The 17,050-nt window shown below is 37.4% G+C and overlaps 2 long non-coding RNA genes across 3 annotated transcripts in view; one reads left to right on the top strand and one right to left on the bottom strand.

Annotated features, from left to right (window-relative positions):
- The window catches only part of LOC140696893 (uncharacterized), a 207,931-nt gene that overhangs the window by 162,648 nt on the left and 28,233 nt on the right, over window positions 1-17,050 (bottom strand). For both annotated transcript variants that reach the window (XR_012073528.1, XR_012073527.1), the window contains exons 4-5: window positions 2,412-2,659; window positions 2,042-2,223 (exon numbers count right to left, since the gene is read on the bottom strand). This is a non-coding gene — a long non-coding RNA (uncharacterized lncRNA). The remainder of the gene's footprint in view (window positions 1-2,041; window positions 2,224-2,411; window positions 2,660-17,050) is intronic.
- Window positions 6,866-16,908, top strand: LOC140696894 (uncharacterized). Its single transcript, XR_012073529.1, has 4 exons — window positions 6,866-6,919; window positions 9,398-9,563; window positions 14,263-14,500; window positions 16,685-16,908. It is a non-coding gene; the product is annotated as an uncharacterized lncRNA (long non-coding RNA).

Here is a 17,050-nt window from a genome sequence, read left to right as displayed (position 1 = left end):
ATAGTTATTAAAATGCCATTTTGAAAAATGACAGAACACGTCTCAAATTTCATGTGCATCTGAGTATTATTAGCTCTCTAGACATTTGCACAGATCACATATCTAAGTATAAGGGACCAATGTCTCTCCTACAGAAACTTATTACAGCAAGAAGCAACAGCATGAGGTTCATCAGAATTAAGCATGCTATTACTGACCATGTTGATGGATCCAAAATGATTCATTAACCTTTTTCAGTTGTGCTTTCCCTTTATCTCATCACAAAATTTCAAAAAACTCTATTTTTCATCCTATCTCTTAGAAGGGTATGACAACCAAACCAGTTCTGCAGCCCCTCCTCCCCTCCCAGGGCAAATGAAAGGTTTTGAAATTATATTATAACACGTAAAGTTATAATCCAGAACATGCACGAGTTCTGGCCCCCCAGGCACATTTTCTGGTCTCTTAGAGCCTAAAAATAACTCGGAGCCCCAGTGATACGGAGAGCGCAGCCCACGATCACCTTTCACTTTTAAGCATACTTTTTTCAGTTCAATTTTGAGTCCCTTTCTTTTCATTCTAGTTATTGGGGGCCTTTTCTAAGCACAGCCAAATAGAAAATTACCACAAAGACAAATGGAAGGAAAAAACATTTCTAAAACAACTTCACACAAGGCCTGCAATTCTGGTAAATGCCTTCCTCTCAGGGTGTGCAGGCATTTTTGAGATTTCTGTCAAATCAGTCGTGCGTGCCCCCCCACCACAGGGATCCGTGTTCCCTTTTCAGCTCAGTAATCAAATAGCTTTGACTGGTCCATGTCTGCTTTTGTCCACTTCTGACCTACATGTTCCAGTGAGGGACATCTTTGTCTCATTTTTCTTTGGTCACTGAGTTCATGTACCTCAATAGGCTAAGTCTGCAGTCCATTAACGAGACTTCTCAGCTCAGCCCTGGGCCACCCAGAAACCCTGGTTGCATGTTCTCACTGAATGGCTTCACTGGTGGCCCATTCAAATGTGCTAATGTCAGAAAAAAGGGTTGAATGGGACACCAATGTATACCATTGCCGAGGCAAAGTGACTGGGCTTCCAATAAAGCCTCCTCCGGCGTGATGTTAAGCAGTGTTCTCAATGGTGCCGAGGCTGAGCCGGGAGTAATGCTCCTAGCATGCCATCAACAGGTGCACAGATGCAGCCACTTCAATACGAAATCACAGTGCAAAGTTCACTGGCAATTCAATTCTCTCTCCAGCTTCCAAACTCCAGATAAATGCGCAGGTGGCCCTCCCTCCTGTTCTGGTTCTGGGTAAGCTCACAGAAGACATTTTGGGTGGGAGAGGAAATGCGGAATTTGTTTCACCTGTTCTGAGGTTTACACTTCCACGTAAGAAGCTCTCTTAAAGTCCCTTTTATTTTCTCACAGAGGTACAGAAGCAAATAAAGCATCGTCTCAGGGATCACCCCCAAACCTCTAAAAGGGCATTTTTGCTCAGCCAGGGAATACTTTGATTATGCAAAACAGATGGTACATTATGGCCCCATGTTGCTAATTCTCATAAGAGAACATCCTGAATTGCAACTAAATTTTGAAGGTATGATGACCAAACCAACTTTGCAGCCCCTCCTCCCCTAATCAGGGCAAACAATAGAGAAAAAAAAAAAAGTTGGAGCAGCTCCCAATTTTTCCTTCTAAATAGATACATCCGAGAAGAAACAAAAGGAACCAACAGGTCAGGATTTTCATAAATTTTTAGAAATTCACCTAAAGACCCCTGGTTTCTGAATTATTCACAAATTTGCAGCATTTCCACACACTAACCAGAAGGATAGTCCAAAATTATAGCCCCACCGTCACTCAAACTTGACACCAAGATGAACCAGGACCACTGAAACCGTGCCCCAGAGAGTTAACAGAAGCTGATAACTAATAAATTCTTGAGCTCCTCTTACAGAATAACAGATAAGCAACAGCTTGTTAAAACCCCTTTGCTTGCAAACTGCCTTCAGGGATTAAGCTCACTTTGTTATTTTTCTCTCTTTCTTTTTCTCTTTATTTACATACCTTCCCAGCTTCAAGCAGCCAGTTGTTTACAGGAACTTGGGATCAGCGCTCATCCAGTGCAGGCTGGCGGGGCACTGGTTGGGACTACCAACCCTAAAACTGGGCTCGCAGGCGCGGGATGACGGGCCTGGTGGCGTCAGAGGGCGGGAGAACTCCACGGTGCAATCACACCAAGCGCCTCCCTGTTGAATACGCAGAAGCACGTAACCCAGATGCAGCTGGGCAGAACACGGGTTACCTCACGTTTTCCCCATCATCCTCAATCACCTTTCTCCGTCATCCCCTATCACCTTTCCCCATCATCCTCAATCACCTTTCCCCACGCCTAAAACCAGCCTGCTTATCCCGTGAATATCCCAGCCCCCCTCACCTTCAAGGACAGGGATCCGAGGCTTGTTTTCCAGTCTTGGCGGCCCTGTGATTAAACTCTTTCTTGGCTGTAAATCTCGGCATCTCAGGATTTGGCTTGCTGCGTGCTGGGCAAAGGGATCTGGTCTGGTAACACCGCTTTCTCCCAGATTCCCAGTCCTTAAATCCTTGCGATGGTCTGCAGAGCCAGGTCCTATTCAGGGTAACCTCAGCCTTCCAGGAAGCCCCAACATCCTGCTTGACCTCTCACTGTAAGTCAAACATACATGAAAACTATTTTAGTTCTTCTGCTCCCTCAAAACCATTTTTCCACTTCCAATCAATCAGGTATCTCACCATCATTTTTCCACTCCCAATCAACAGAATATCTCACCACCAATTTTTGAAGACTGTAATTTTGTTGAGGGATAGAGTCCAAAGCACACAGTGCACGCGCACACACACACACACACAGTGGAACTCAACCCACATGGAAACGATTTTTAAATATTCCAATGTTCAACTTGGGACACTCCCAACTACAGAGTAGGCCCCAAGAACTTGTTCTGATTTAGTTTAAAGAGGGATGATTTTGTGGTGGGAACTCTCTGGGGCACACACTGGCTCTCTGGTCCCTGTACAGAAGCCTTCCTGGGGTTTTATATCTGGTCACTAAGCAGCAGCTGCTGCTGGACAGCTGTCCTAGAGGAGACTTCTTTTAGGACTTGAGTCCCAAGATGACTCCAACACAGTCCTGTTGCTCACATATATTAAGGCTTATATGAATAAGGTTCAAGGTCATCAGTTCTCAGGCCCAAGAGTGAAGATGACAGGTCTCCAACAGCCTCTAATTAGCCCTAAAAATCTTTTCTTTTTCCTTTGCAGCCACATAAAAGAAGGGTTCTCCCTCACTCTGCCACATCTTCTGACTCTAGTCATTTTGTCCTACTTTCTTCTCAGGTCAGATTAATTACAAAGCAAATAAAGGAAATTCTGCAAATTATTTGTGTTTTTTTTTACATAATGTGGAATTCTTTTCCCTAAATATTTGATAATGGACATGGATTATTTTTATACGCAGAAGAGTTATTTTTTAAAATAGTAAAGTTAATTAATCCTCAATCTTCTATTCCTCAGAAGTGGAATTTTGTCCTCAATTCCCTAAGAAAACAAAATATTTATATGACATGTTAGTAAGAGAAGCAACTGGCTAAAAAAAGAGAAAGAGAGAAGAAATTGGCTGTTTTAAAAATGAAACACAAATGAGTTCACTAAGGAAAAAGTGTCCGCCTTCTCTATAATTTCCCTCCTCCTTAACCACACTTAACCCAAAACTATTTAAGTTGTAAACATAAATATTTTTTAAAAATCTATGGCTTCCTATGGGAATGGATTTCTGTAGAGACCACACTCCTCCAACGGGGGTAACATCTGAGGGTAGCTTTTCAGAACCTGGTCCAGAGCTACAACTATGTGATGCCCTAGCTTATCCCTTTTGGTTCCTCTAGTATATTGCCAAATAGAGACTGTAACGGTCCTTTAAAAGAAAAAATAACAAATGTAAGTGAAAATTGGGTTGGGTTCATTCCTGGCCACCTGATTGGCATTATTTTCTCTCATCTTTATTCCTTATGTAGATCAGCTTAAGAAGTCAGAACGTTTACAGCATCTTTTAAAAGATGCCTCTGGGTTTTACTTTCTTCTCCACCTCTAAGGAGGCTCCACAGAATGCCCAGAAAGAACGGGCTAATCCCCAGCTGTCCCTTTGCTTACAATTCCTTCCCTCCTCCCCACCGTCTCCTCCACAGCTCCCCCTCCCCCAGCTGCCCCAACTTTGCTTTTAAAGGCATCCTTGACTTCAGAAAAGTTAGACCATGTCACGGATGTCTTCTCTTTCTTTAAGGCAGGCTAATAGAGATAATCGGCCCTGTGGAGGGGAGGAAGCCACAGAAAGAGAGGGATTCCTTTAGACACTTAAGGGAACTATTGTCAGGGCTCACCAGACTCAGGCTAACAAGTGCAAAAATGGAAAGCAGCTGAGGTCAGCCCACTAGGCCCTTTATGCAAACAAGGAAAGGCTGCTGGGGGGGGGGGAAGGAAGGGTATTGTTGCTTTTAAGGGGAGCAATTTTTTAAATTATCCCTAGGCCACTTATTGAAGGCTCTAAATAAATGTTTCAGATAATTGCGATGATTAATTAAGACTACACCCAGGAAAAGCCATGAACATTTTGCTCACTGGACAGAAATGGAACAATGAATGAATTCTGGTTAAGTGAGGAAAAGTCATTATCAATCATTTCATAAGTTAGAAATCCAAGTATTTAAATGCTGCAGTGGGACAAATCAGAAAGAGTTTAGCAGAAATTCTTTTCTTCCACCAGCCTACATTTTTTATTTGTCTATTTTGGAGATAGACAAAGGACAAAGTTACTCTCTCAATCTCCCGAACTTCAGGAAAGGACTCTTTACAACATTCTTCTGATGTTACAGCCTGGCCATTTCCTGCATGTGCTAGAGATTACATGCAAAGACTTCAGCATAGAAATATATCTACCAACCCTTCTCCTCAGAGCGAGGTCTGCCTCTATTAACCTTTAGGCTGGAACTCAACAACATTCGTTTGTATTGGATCCTAACTCCAAAATTTCACTCAAACCTACCACCTCCTTTCCACAGAGTGACTAATTTAGAGGTTGCAACACAGAACCTTTAAATAGGAATTAGACTTCACATAGGCTCTAATTGGTCCTCTATGGCTACATGGAAGCCAGGTGTTGCTGATACTGCATCACCATCCTTCACATAAACAGCCCAATTCAGAAGGCAGAGGGATTAGACCTTCATCCCAAAGCACAAAAATAGCATAGGTCACATTTGAGGCATTAATACAGGCATTCATAATGTGTGCATTTGGTTATTGTTATTGTTGTTGTTACAAAAAAGTGTTCTTTAAATGGGAAAAAAAATGTACTATATATATATTTTTTTTTTACCTTTTTTCCCTTGTGACCCTAGAGCAGAATTAGCTTGACATTGTGTTGATTCTACTCCTAAGAGGTAAATGTCCTCACTGAAGGAAAATCCTACTCCAAGAATCCCACACTCAGCCACTGGATTAGGAGAACTAGCCTAGGCAGATGCAAAGAAGGTATTTGAGCTCAATACTGCTAACTGTGGGTGGGTCTATATCACAGAACAGCAACATTCCATAGAAGATCTATTACTTTATAAAATAAATTTTTTCCTTTCTTCCTACCAAGCTTCCAAACAAGCATGCAGCTTTGTTTTCTACCTCTAATGCCATTTATGCTGTAAAATCACTTTTTTGCAAGATACAGAGTGTGATTTTTAAAAACAACTGTCAGAGGGGAGGGTATAGCTCAGTGGTAGAGTGTGTGCTTAGCATGCATAAGGTCCTGGGTTCAATCCCCAGTACCTCCATTAAAAATAAATAAACCTAATTACCTCCTCCCCCACCCCCTCCCAAAAAAAAACAAGTGTCAGATGAAGCAATCATTGTATGCAGATTCTAATCGTCTCTTTATGAAAAAAAAGAGTCAATTATGCCAAGATCCCTAGCAAACCTACCACCTAGTGATATGCTGTGTATTTGTCTACACTTCCAGAGCTTGCCCTTAGCTGCAGATGCCATCTTTCTAGACTGCCTTTGAAGTTCTAATGTTTTTACACTTCAAAGAGGTACCAAGACAATAGTAGGGATGAAGAGAGTGGGTCCTGTTCCCCAATTCAGAAAATGTTAGACACATATTTTTGAGCCTAAATGACTTTCTGTTTCATCGTCAAAATCTTCCTTCACCAAAGGATTAAAACTAGCTAGAACACAGTAGACTGTATTAATTATATAGTCTATTAATTAAAGACTTCATACATAAAATAATTAGCAATAAAGTCTCTGTACCAACTGGTTAGTGAACACTTTTATTATTGATGTGGCAAAATAAATAGCCTTAAACAAAATTATTTCACATTTACCGCCCCCTCCCTTCCTTGTACCATTCTCTCTTCAACATCCTCAAATGACCCTTCTGTTCTCTTGAATTCAGTTGGCAAGAGTTGCAGGCTCCCATGTTAATTCTACATGATAAGTCACCATTTCTAAATAAGATTGTTATGTTTATAAAATTAATATCTGTGACCTCACTGCTCAGTACAATTTTCTGTATACAAAGGCCAAATAAAGTTTTTCATCTGTTAATAGCTTAAGAAAAAAAAAAAAGCAGTGACTGGCACCCAGACCTAAAAGAAAACCAGCAACAGGTCTCATGAAAATCGTGCAGAGACCATCAGACATTAAGTAAATACTTTGCTTCTGTGTCCTAGTCCCTTTTTGTTTGGTTACCACAGCAACCCGTTTTGTGGGAGTCACTTGGAATGTATAAGAATTTGCTGCAATTAGATGCCTGCATCCTATTGGCCAGTATGAGTAGTAGTAAAACTAAAAAGAAATCAAAGAGAAGGAAAGGCACTGATGAATGTGGACAAAGCCAACATGCACTTTGGTTATTTTGTAAGCCTAATTATCTTTCAGAGCTATTTTAAAAATTGCTCTTAATAAAAACTTCCATCTCCTCTAGCCTGTGATTCCTCACCTTGTTGACCTTCCAAGCTAGTCTTTAGCTGTAACACACATATTGCACTTGATTTTACTTTGTTACTCTCTAATTGTTTTATGAATGTCTTTTGCCTTTACGAGATTGCAAAAGTTCTTCATGGTAGGGACCACATCTTAGACTTTTGAGTAGGTGTGGTAAAATGGAGAAACTCATGGAAGTGGAATTAGATTTAATGGGTTGTGGTCTAGATTCTAAAACCAATTCATTGTACAGCATTTAGTCACATCCCTTTAACCTCACTGAATCTGTTTCCATATTATAAGATTCATGCCCTTTAAAGGTCTTATAATTAGATTCTTTTCTATCATCTACAGTGTTATGTCTGTTTATATAGACATGTCTGTATATATAAAAATTATATATAAAGTATATTTATATATAGTTATATACTATTTTCTGAATTAAGTTTAATCAATACAATATTTTATTTTAAATTCTGTCTCAGCCAGCCCTAAATATACAGAAGATTAAGATAACTGCCTCTTCTCCAATATTCAAGACACTATCACTTTGTTACAGATTCTCAGATTATAAATGTTAAAATCCATAGTCAGCTGGATGAAGGTGCCCTACTTCTAAGATGAAAAGGGGAAGCAAGTTAGATGGCTGTAGTTGTATTCACCAAGAAGAACAGCATCAGGACCTGCTCACAAACTTCTTTAGCCTGACTCATGAGTGGCAAAATCACGTTACTCTTGTGTCTCATCTAGATGCAGAGATTCTGAATGACAGAGAAACTGTTTACTAAGAATAGCCTCACTGTGGGGTTTTTCTGTTTTTTTGAAACAGTGTCTATCAAAGTTTAGACCTATCACTAGACATACCAAATGATTTCAAATCTCAGCTTGATTGTTTACAATCCAGAGATTATCTAAATTCCTCTCCACTCACTATGATCACTCCAGATGCTTTAAGCCCTTGTTCAGCCTGCTCAAGGAGGTTATCCATTCAGCCTTTATTTCAACACCTCCAGTGGCAAGAGATTCACCATGTCCCAAAGCCATTCATCTCATGTTCAAGCAGCTCTAATTGTTAGATAATTCTTCCTTATATTAAAACCAAATCCCCCTTCCTTGTTATTCTATACATTGGTCCCAAGTTAGAATTGGTCTCATGACATTGTTTGGAATTCTTTTCCTCTCAGTACACATCAGTTTTCCAAGGCCTTCTTCAAGAGGCACCCAGAACTACACACAATCCTCTCTGCTGACTAACTGATACAGTGTAATAGGCCTACCGTTTCCAGAGGTTAATTTAACAAGCATGATTATGTGCCTATTTGGGGCTATGTGCTGGAGATACAAAGATAAATTAGACAACATCTCTGATTTCAGGGACACAATGGTATATAGGAGAATGTTAGCAAATATGTTTCACAGAAGGAGTGAGGGCCGAGGCTGAGAATACAGTAGTTCCAAAAGAGTATGTTTTCATTGCTTCCTGGGGAGTGGGGAAAAGCCCGGAAAAGTTTCCTAGTAGAGGGTTACCAGGGAATCCAAAGAGAAGAGCATTCTGGGAAGAAGCACCAGTATAAGCAAATACTCTGACATTCAACTCAGCATGATAAATTCAGGGAACTCCAGGAAGTTCATTATAACTGAAATGCTGGGATGAAACATGATGAGGCAAGGGTTTAGGTGAGAGTAGTAGAAAGGCCAAATGGCAGAGGACTGTGGATGCTGGGCTAAGGCATCTGAACATTGTCCTGTGGTCTTTTGATCTTCAAACTGGGGCGCATACACCACAAAGGATGCACCAGGTAATCCACTGGGGTAGAATATGAGAACTTCTATTTTATTTAGTTTTACCCCAAGAATTAGCCAAATATTAAGCTTTATGAATATTTCATTTGAAATGATGCTGGCACCCTCAATGGGTTTACATGTCAAACCGTCATGTCCTTTAGTGTAAGCAAAGCATCTTGAAGGAAAGATGAGAATTCCACAATGTGGAGGTCTGGACAGTTGGCCATCACCCTGTCGCTTGTTTTGTTTTTATTAAAAATGCTGCAGATATTAGCATAAGTAAATAACCCTTATAAAGTAGACAAGTGACTTTAAAAAGTTCTCCTCAAAGAAACCCCACACTGAAAACACTGATAGGGTAAGAAAAATGAGAGCTAAGCAAAAGGCAGAGCTGATCCTTCCACTCCTTGAATAATCTCTTTGTCAGGTAAAAATACTAACAATACATTCAGATCTGTTAAACCACTGATCTGTACATACGAAGAAAACTATTTAAGATATGGGTTTCCATCTAGCATATGAAGACCTTACAAAATTTTACTGAACTTGATGGTGTATCAGCCTCTTTGGCAGTTCTTACTGAATAGTAATAACTTTGGTTAAAAATATCTGTTCTTTCTGCCCTAGGAAACGTGGTCAAAAGCATTCTGAAGGCAATACGGAGGGAGCAGCAGATGATGCGGTGACCCCACCCACATACCTTTGGCCCATGTTGTCCCGGCTCCCGCGGACTGCATTTTACTGCAACACCCATATCTCTGCACCTGAGGGCTCTCTCTAGATCTGCAAATAGGTCAGCCAGATGTACTGGGTGATTAATGTCTAGCCAATGACAAATGAGAGTCAGAGAATATTTACTGTGCTTCAAGTGGAACAACTCAGAAAAATTCTGTATTGGCTCCCGAGGTCTCCACGGGAGGGAACCTCAGTTGCCCACAGCAACAACTTGCTTGGTAACATCCCCTTTATTGGATCGTTCCCTCCTTCCTTTTTTTATTTTTTTTTTCCTCCTTCTTATTCTCACTTCTGCCCTCCCTTATACACACTTCCTGGGATCTCCTCCTCCCAAATAAACTACTTACACTCAAATCCTTGGCCCAAGATCTACTTCTTTGGGAATCCAACCGAAGACAATGACTAATTAAAATACATTAGATAGAGAGATTGAAAACAGAACTAAATATTTGAAGAGACAAAGGTTAGAAAATTTGCAAAACAGTTGGATAAAACAATACATGTTTCCAACATGTTTCTATTCTTGATATTTGTTAGACTCTGTGTCAATAATAAAATACATGAAGAACAAAATTTTTTGCAAGCCAATAAAGTGAAATGTAATACAGAGTATATGTTCTCATTAGTATTGGTATCTTTTAAAAATACCATGTTAAGGAAATACTGAGTATAAATACAAGCTTCACTAAAAAAAGAGGGGAAAGAAGAGATCTTAGGGTAGAGGGAAAAAGCACCATGGTAAAATTCATTACCTACATCATTATAGGCAAGCTTGTGTGCAAAAATGGTGAAGCCAGATGAACATTTCATTGATGGCATTAATTTTATAAAAACAAAGCCTTTAAAATGTAATCTATATAATATTTTTAAATCATCTTTTATTGAGGTGAAGTTTTCCTGCACATCTGAGGCGTTAAAGAGATTTGTGATTATCTCACAGCAAAGAACTTACAGAGAATTTTTACATATAAAGATGAGCTGCATAGTTTTCTTTTACAAATAGACAAATGTCCAAAATTCGCTTACCTTTTTTATGATGAGAATAGATTGTCATTAGCATACTATCTAGCAGATTTTTTTAAATAAATAAACACCAGTCAAAATTCTGGAAAGTTATTTCATGGATAGTTTGTTGGTACAAACTAATTCTAAAATTTGAATGGAAAGGCAAAAGACCCAGAATAGCCAACATAATATTGAAAGAGAAGAATAAAGTTGGAGGAATGATGATACTCGACTTCAAGACTTACTATAAAACTACAGTAATAAAGACAGCATTGTACTGGCAAAAGAATAAACAAACAGGTCAGTGGACAGAACAGAGAACCCAGAAATAGATCCATATATAGTCAACTCATCTTTGACAAAGGAACAAAGGCAACACAATGGAATAAAGACAGTCTTTTCAACAAATTGTGCTGGAACAATTGGACATCTACAGACAAAAAATAATAATAATAATAATCTAGATACATACCTACACCTCTCACACAAATTAACTCAAAATACATCATAGACCTAAAGGTAAAATGCAAAACTATAAAACTCCTAATACATAACGAAGGAGAAGATCTAGATGACTTTGGGTATAGTGATGACTTTTCAGACACAACACCAGAGACACAATCCATGTAAGAAATAATTGATAAGCTGGACTTCATTAAAATTTAAAACTTCTGCTCTGAAAAAGACAATATCAAGAGAAGAAGAAAAGTCACAGACTGGGAGAAAATATTTGCAAAAGACACCATCTGATAAAGGACCATTATCTAAAATATACAAAGAACACTTAAAACTCAACAAGAAGAAAACAAACAACTTGACTGAAAAATGGACAAAAGATCTGAACATACACCTCACCAAAGAAGGTATATAGATGGAAAAGAGCATATGAAAAGATACTCCCCATCATGTCACAAAAATGCACATTAAAACAGCAATGAAATATAAACTACACACCTACTAGAATAGCCAAAATTCGAAACACTGACAACACCAAGTGCTGACAAGAATGTGGGGCTACAGGAACTCTCATTCAATGCTGGTGGGAATGCAAAATGGCACAGCCACTTTGGAAGACAGTTTGGTGGTTTCTTACAAAATTAAACATACTCTTAACCGTACAACCCAGAAATCACGTTCCTTGGTATTTACCCAAAGGAGTGCAAAACATGTCCATGCAAACTGCAGAGAGATATTTACATCAGCTTTATTCATAATTACCAAAACTTGGTAAAACTTGGAAGAAACCAAGATGTTGTTTAGCAGGCAAATATCCATTCACAGATAGGCAGTGGAACATCTAGACAATAGAATATTATTCAGCACTAAAAAGAAATGAGCTAACAAACCATGAAAAGACATGGAGGAAACTTAAACGCATATTAATAAGTGAAAGAGGCCAAACTGAAAATACTACATACTATATGACATTCTGGAAAAGGGAAAACTATGGAGACAATTAAAAGATCAGTGGTGGCCAGGGGTGAGGGACGAAGGAGAGATTAATAAGCAGAACAATGAGGGTTTGGGGGGCACTTAAAATACTCTGTATGATATTATAATGATATATATTATTAAACATTTGTCCAAACTCATAGAATGTACAGCATTAGGAGTGAACCCAAAGGTAAACTATGGACTTTGGGTGGTTATGATGTGTCAACGTAGATTCATCTTTGGTAAAAAGTGTACCATTCAGAGGGAGAAGGGTATAGCTCAGTGGTAGAATGTGTGCTAAACATGAGGTCCTAGGTTCAATTAATTCCCAGTACCTCCATTAAAATAAGTAAATAAATAAAAGCCTAGTTACCTCTCCCCTACCCCCCCAAAAAAACACATCTGTAAAAGGGTACCATCCTGGTAAATGATGACAGTGGAGGAGGCACATGTGGAGGTGGGGTTATACAGGAACCTCTGTACCTTCCTCCCAATTCTATTATAAACTTAAAACTGCTCTGGAAAAAAATGTCTTTGATAAATAAGCAGACAATCTGTCTTTTCAGAAGAAAGATGAGAGTTTAACAATGAGTGAGAAAATAACTGTTTTTTGAAAGAAACATGTAGACAGAGCATATTTGAAATGGCAAGTATTTCCATTATTGCACAATTTCATTACCCAAAACAATGTGAAAGCATCGTTCTCACATCTGCACACTTGGAAGCACAAAAATGAAATTTTCTAATGTTTTAAAACTTTGTAAATAAAGGGTTTCAGTGGGGCTTTTTGTTTTTAAAAATACTAAAATGCAATACTTTTTTAGTTAGTTCACAAAAACAATTGATTGAAATTATGAAAGATGGAAATCTATTACCTGAATTTCACAAAAAAAGATTTAATAATTGATGGATGAGAATGAAAGATAAAAACTATGTTTGAATGATAGCCAATGATCTACTTTTTCTATTTGTTTTTGAAGTATCCTATGTTTAGCCACTGAAGCAATCAAAAGCAAGTATCAAAATAAACTGAACTATGAAGCACTGTATCAAAAAAATGTTAAGTCAAGTTTTTTTAAAAATAAAGCCTATTTAAACACATTGCAAAAATAGGTTAGCTATTTTTATTTGTTCTATTGATAAATGATATTTTGAATGAGTTAAATTCTTACTGTATCTCATTCTTTTTAAATTTTTGTTGAATATGTTTTTTCATGTACAAAATAAATAAATATTTATGTATACATTTATAAATATTTAGTTATAAATACATATGTATTTATTTATATTTATTTACGTTGGATATGCATGCTCCAAATATTCCTATGGGTAGGGCACATGGGCAATGGGAAGACTGAATGAAAACCTATTGAAGGGTTTAGAGCTGGGAAGTATGATCAGATTTGTATTCTAGAATGCATACTCTAGAAATAGTGCAGATAACTATGTAAGTTTGAAGGCAGATAAGCACGGAAACTATTTGACAGTCGAGTAGAGTAATTAGGCTTATAACAACACAATAGTAATGGGGAGAGAGAGATGAACAGTGGCTAAGGTGAAAAAACACAGAAAACCAGATACATATGAGGGTCAGGGAAAGACCTGAAATAGGATGACTTGACTCCCTGGTTTGTAGCATAAGTAACTTCATTGGTAGTGGAGTACTTGCCAAGACAGGACTTCTCAGACAGGAAATATGAGAACAGCAGACTTTAGGAGAGAAAGCTACTATACCTACTGAATCTGAAATGCTGTGAGAGTGAAGTATCAATGTCAGAAGGCTGGGCTTACAGAGTTAAGAATTGTCAGCTTCTAGGATAATACTTTATTACTTGATTAATGCAGCCTAAAAATGATTGTTTTTATTTATTTGGGGAAGGAGGAGGGTCAGTTAATATCATCCTGTTAATTCATACTGAGTTCAAGTTAACTAAACTCTTAAATCTTGCACATGTGTTATTGTAAAGGCGTTTCTCTTTATACTGAATTTTTGTCATGGAGTCTTTAGACCTAAGAACAAGACTTTCCCCTTGTGCTTATCCCATCTCATCTTGTTCAGAAAGCTCTCCTTGGATGGTGATCAGTATCAAGCCCATGAGCCATAGCTTCTGGCTTTATTTCTTCCCTCGCTAGCTTCTGTTCATTGAAAATCATTTCTTTTTGCCCCTCTTGGCTCTCAGGCACTTGTTTGTGAGTCAGTTGGTTCATAGTACCCTGTCATCATCAGTATCTGCACAGCTGCCATTTTATTTTTGTTGTAGTTGTTGCTGTTGCTTTTCCTTATACCACCTTTCCAATCCCATTTATTCTCCTTACAGCTTCCCCTACCATATTGGAACTGCACTGGAGAAAAAAGAAAGAATTGATCCAACATCCAAAATTTGATAACCAACATGGATCTACACAACCAAGCACCTCAAGAACTCCATGTAGGTAGGATAAAAACTCAATCCACACCAAGGCACAGTATAATCAAACTGCTGAATTCAAAGACAAAGAAAATCTTGAAAACAGGAAGAATGAAAAAAATAGCCAATCAAGATTAAGAATCAACAGGTAATCAAGGAACTATGTGTTGACCTTGCTGTACACAGCTTTAGAGTGCCCATAAATTCTACACCAGAAAAACTCTCTCTACTTTTGTTTGTTAACATTAGACTTTGGCTACAATAAATATTAAATGGAGTTTTTTGGATTAAAAATGAAAAGACATTATCTAGAAACTCAAAGCTGCATAAAGAATTAAACGTGCTAGTAAAGGTAAATACAGAGGCAACAATAAAACCAAATATTATTGCATTTTTGGTTTGTAATTCTACTTTGTATTTCCTACATGATTTAAAAGAAAAATTCATTTAAAAATTAAGAATTAAAAAAGAAAGAATTGAGGGCTCTACAATCTTAACTTTCCCTTTGATGACAATGGTATATCTCTCCATTTATTCAGATTCACTCATTAATTTATAATTAATATTTAATAATAAATATTTCTTCAGTGCCTACCACATTTCTAACTCTTTTCTAGAAGCTGTGATCATATTAAATAAAAGTTTCTTTGGGTCTTTTAACATAATTTTAATATTGTTCTATAAGTATTTTCTGCATTTTGTTAGGCCACTTACTAGGTACTTCAAGTTTTATTGCTATAATGAAAGGAATATTTTCCATTATTTAATTGGTTAGTGCAAGTATAGGAAAACTCTGTTGATATTTTTGTTGTTATTGTTAGTCTTCTACCTAGCAACCTCACTGAATTCTTTCATTACTTTTAAGTCTGTTAGTTCTCTTTAAGTGTTCTGTCTCTTCCCTTCTAGTCCTTGAATTTCTTACATCCTTTTCTTGCTTTATTTCATTGTCCAGAGGCAATTACCTTTGCAAGAGTTCATAAACCATTCTCTCAATAATTTAACATAAACTGATAATGAGTACCAATTAATAGTTCACAAGTTAGCTTCTCTTCTTGGAATAAAATCTATTGAATTTTCTAGAATCTCTCTTTCTCCCCAATATCTTCTTTAAAAACCTCCGTCCATTATATATTGCATATGCAAAAGTTGCTGAAAGAGTAGATCTTAAAAGTTCTCAGTACAAGAAAAAAAAATCTGTAATCATGTATGATAATGGATGTTAAGTAGATTATTGTGATCATTCCACAATATACACAAATATCAAATCATTATCTTGTACACCTAAAATTAACCCAATGTTGTGTACCAACTGTACCTCAATTTAAAAAAAGACTCAGTCCAAAGATTTTCATAATTTTCTACATGAAATTGGATGCACATTTCCCTGAGGCCATTTTATCTGCTAAGTGCCATATTTCAAGTTGTCTCATAAGAGAGATTTAGGTAAAGCCCTACATGATGCTGGAGAAAGGTAATCAATGAGGTATTATTTGAACCTCAAGACTATCTAATAGCAGCTGTAAATATAGGTTAAATATACTTATTTCATTTCTAGTACAGATGTATTCCTATCACACTATCATCTTCAGAGTTGGCCCCTCAAAAAAGATGAGTGGAAAACAATGGAATGCATTATAGGGCTAGAGAAGTAACAACAAATTTTAATAAGACACCAAATAATACTATGAAAAGATGAAGTGCTCTGAAGCTCAGGTCAACTTAGTACATCACGGTTAGTTCAGAGTAAAATCAGGAGTTTGTGCCTGATTGTACCTGTCCTATGAAAAAAGAGATACTGTAACTTCTTTGTATGATCATTTTGTTACTTTTCAATAGCACTAAATTCCTGTTCCATTGAAAACCTTTCCAGAATAAACCTATTTGGTAGTTCCATGGACATTACACATTTGTTCATGAATCAGTTACTGTAAATTACTATATGTGCTTCTTTTCATTATGCACATTCTGTGTGTCATTACACTTTTTGTTTTGCTTGGCTGTATTTTAGTGTCTAGTGAGCAAGTGATATTGACACTAAAACAAATATTTGGCACGTGTTTGGAGTGGTCTATAACTTGGAATCAAATTTAAATGGTTTGTTGTAAAGCCAGGAAAATTGCTGCAACACTAGTTACATAAAAATATATTTACTCAGCTAATATATATTAATACCCATTGCTTGAGTAAGGAAATTTACTACGAAAAACAAATAAATATGTATTATATAGACAAAATATTTGAGCAGAGTTCAAGGTAACAAGCACAGAAAAGCTGTCATATTAATAAGAATCAATAAACTAACCAGCTTTTTTCTCTCTCTACTTTCTGCCAGAGACAGCATTGATAAGAAAAATGACAGAAGTGGAAAAGGGGAGAAACGCATACTCCACACTTAGTGCATTTTCCGAGTTCATGTTTCGTGTGCTAGGTGATGACGCTGTACTCCTCTCCTTCACAAGTTTTATTCACTTACCTCCTGTGCTAAAGTCTATTCATCATCCTCAGCTGCTACTTCCATCCTCAGTCAAAAATAATAAAAACGACATCCAGAAAGTAGCAAGTGGTACTACTGATTTTACTGTTTTCAGCCTGAAATATGTGAACGATTCATTTGGTTGTTTTCTGCCAGATTAAATTTAGTTAATAATTTATTTTAGATCACTCACTGTTTCTATGAAAGACCATAAGGATAAAAAGA

The sequence above is a fragment of the Vicugna pacos genome, chromosome 6 (genome assembly GCF_048564905.1).
Source record: "Vicugna pacos chromosome 6, VicPac4, whole genome shotgun sequence".
Classification (NCBI taxonomy): Eukaryota; Metazoa; Chordata; class Mammalia; order Artiodactyla; family Camelidae; genus Vicugna; species Vicugna pacos.
This window is presented reverse-complemented; position numbering and strand designations above follow the sequence as displayed.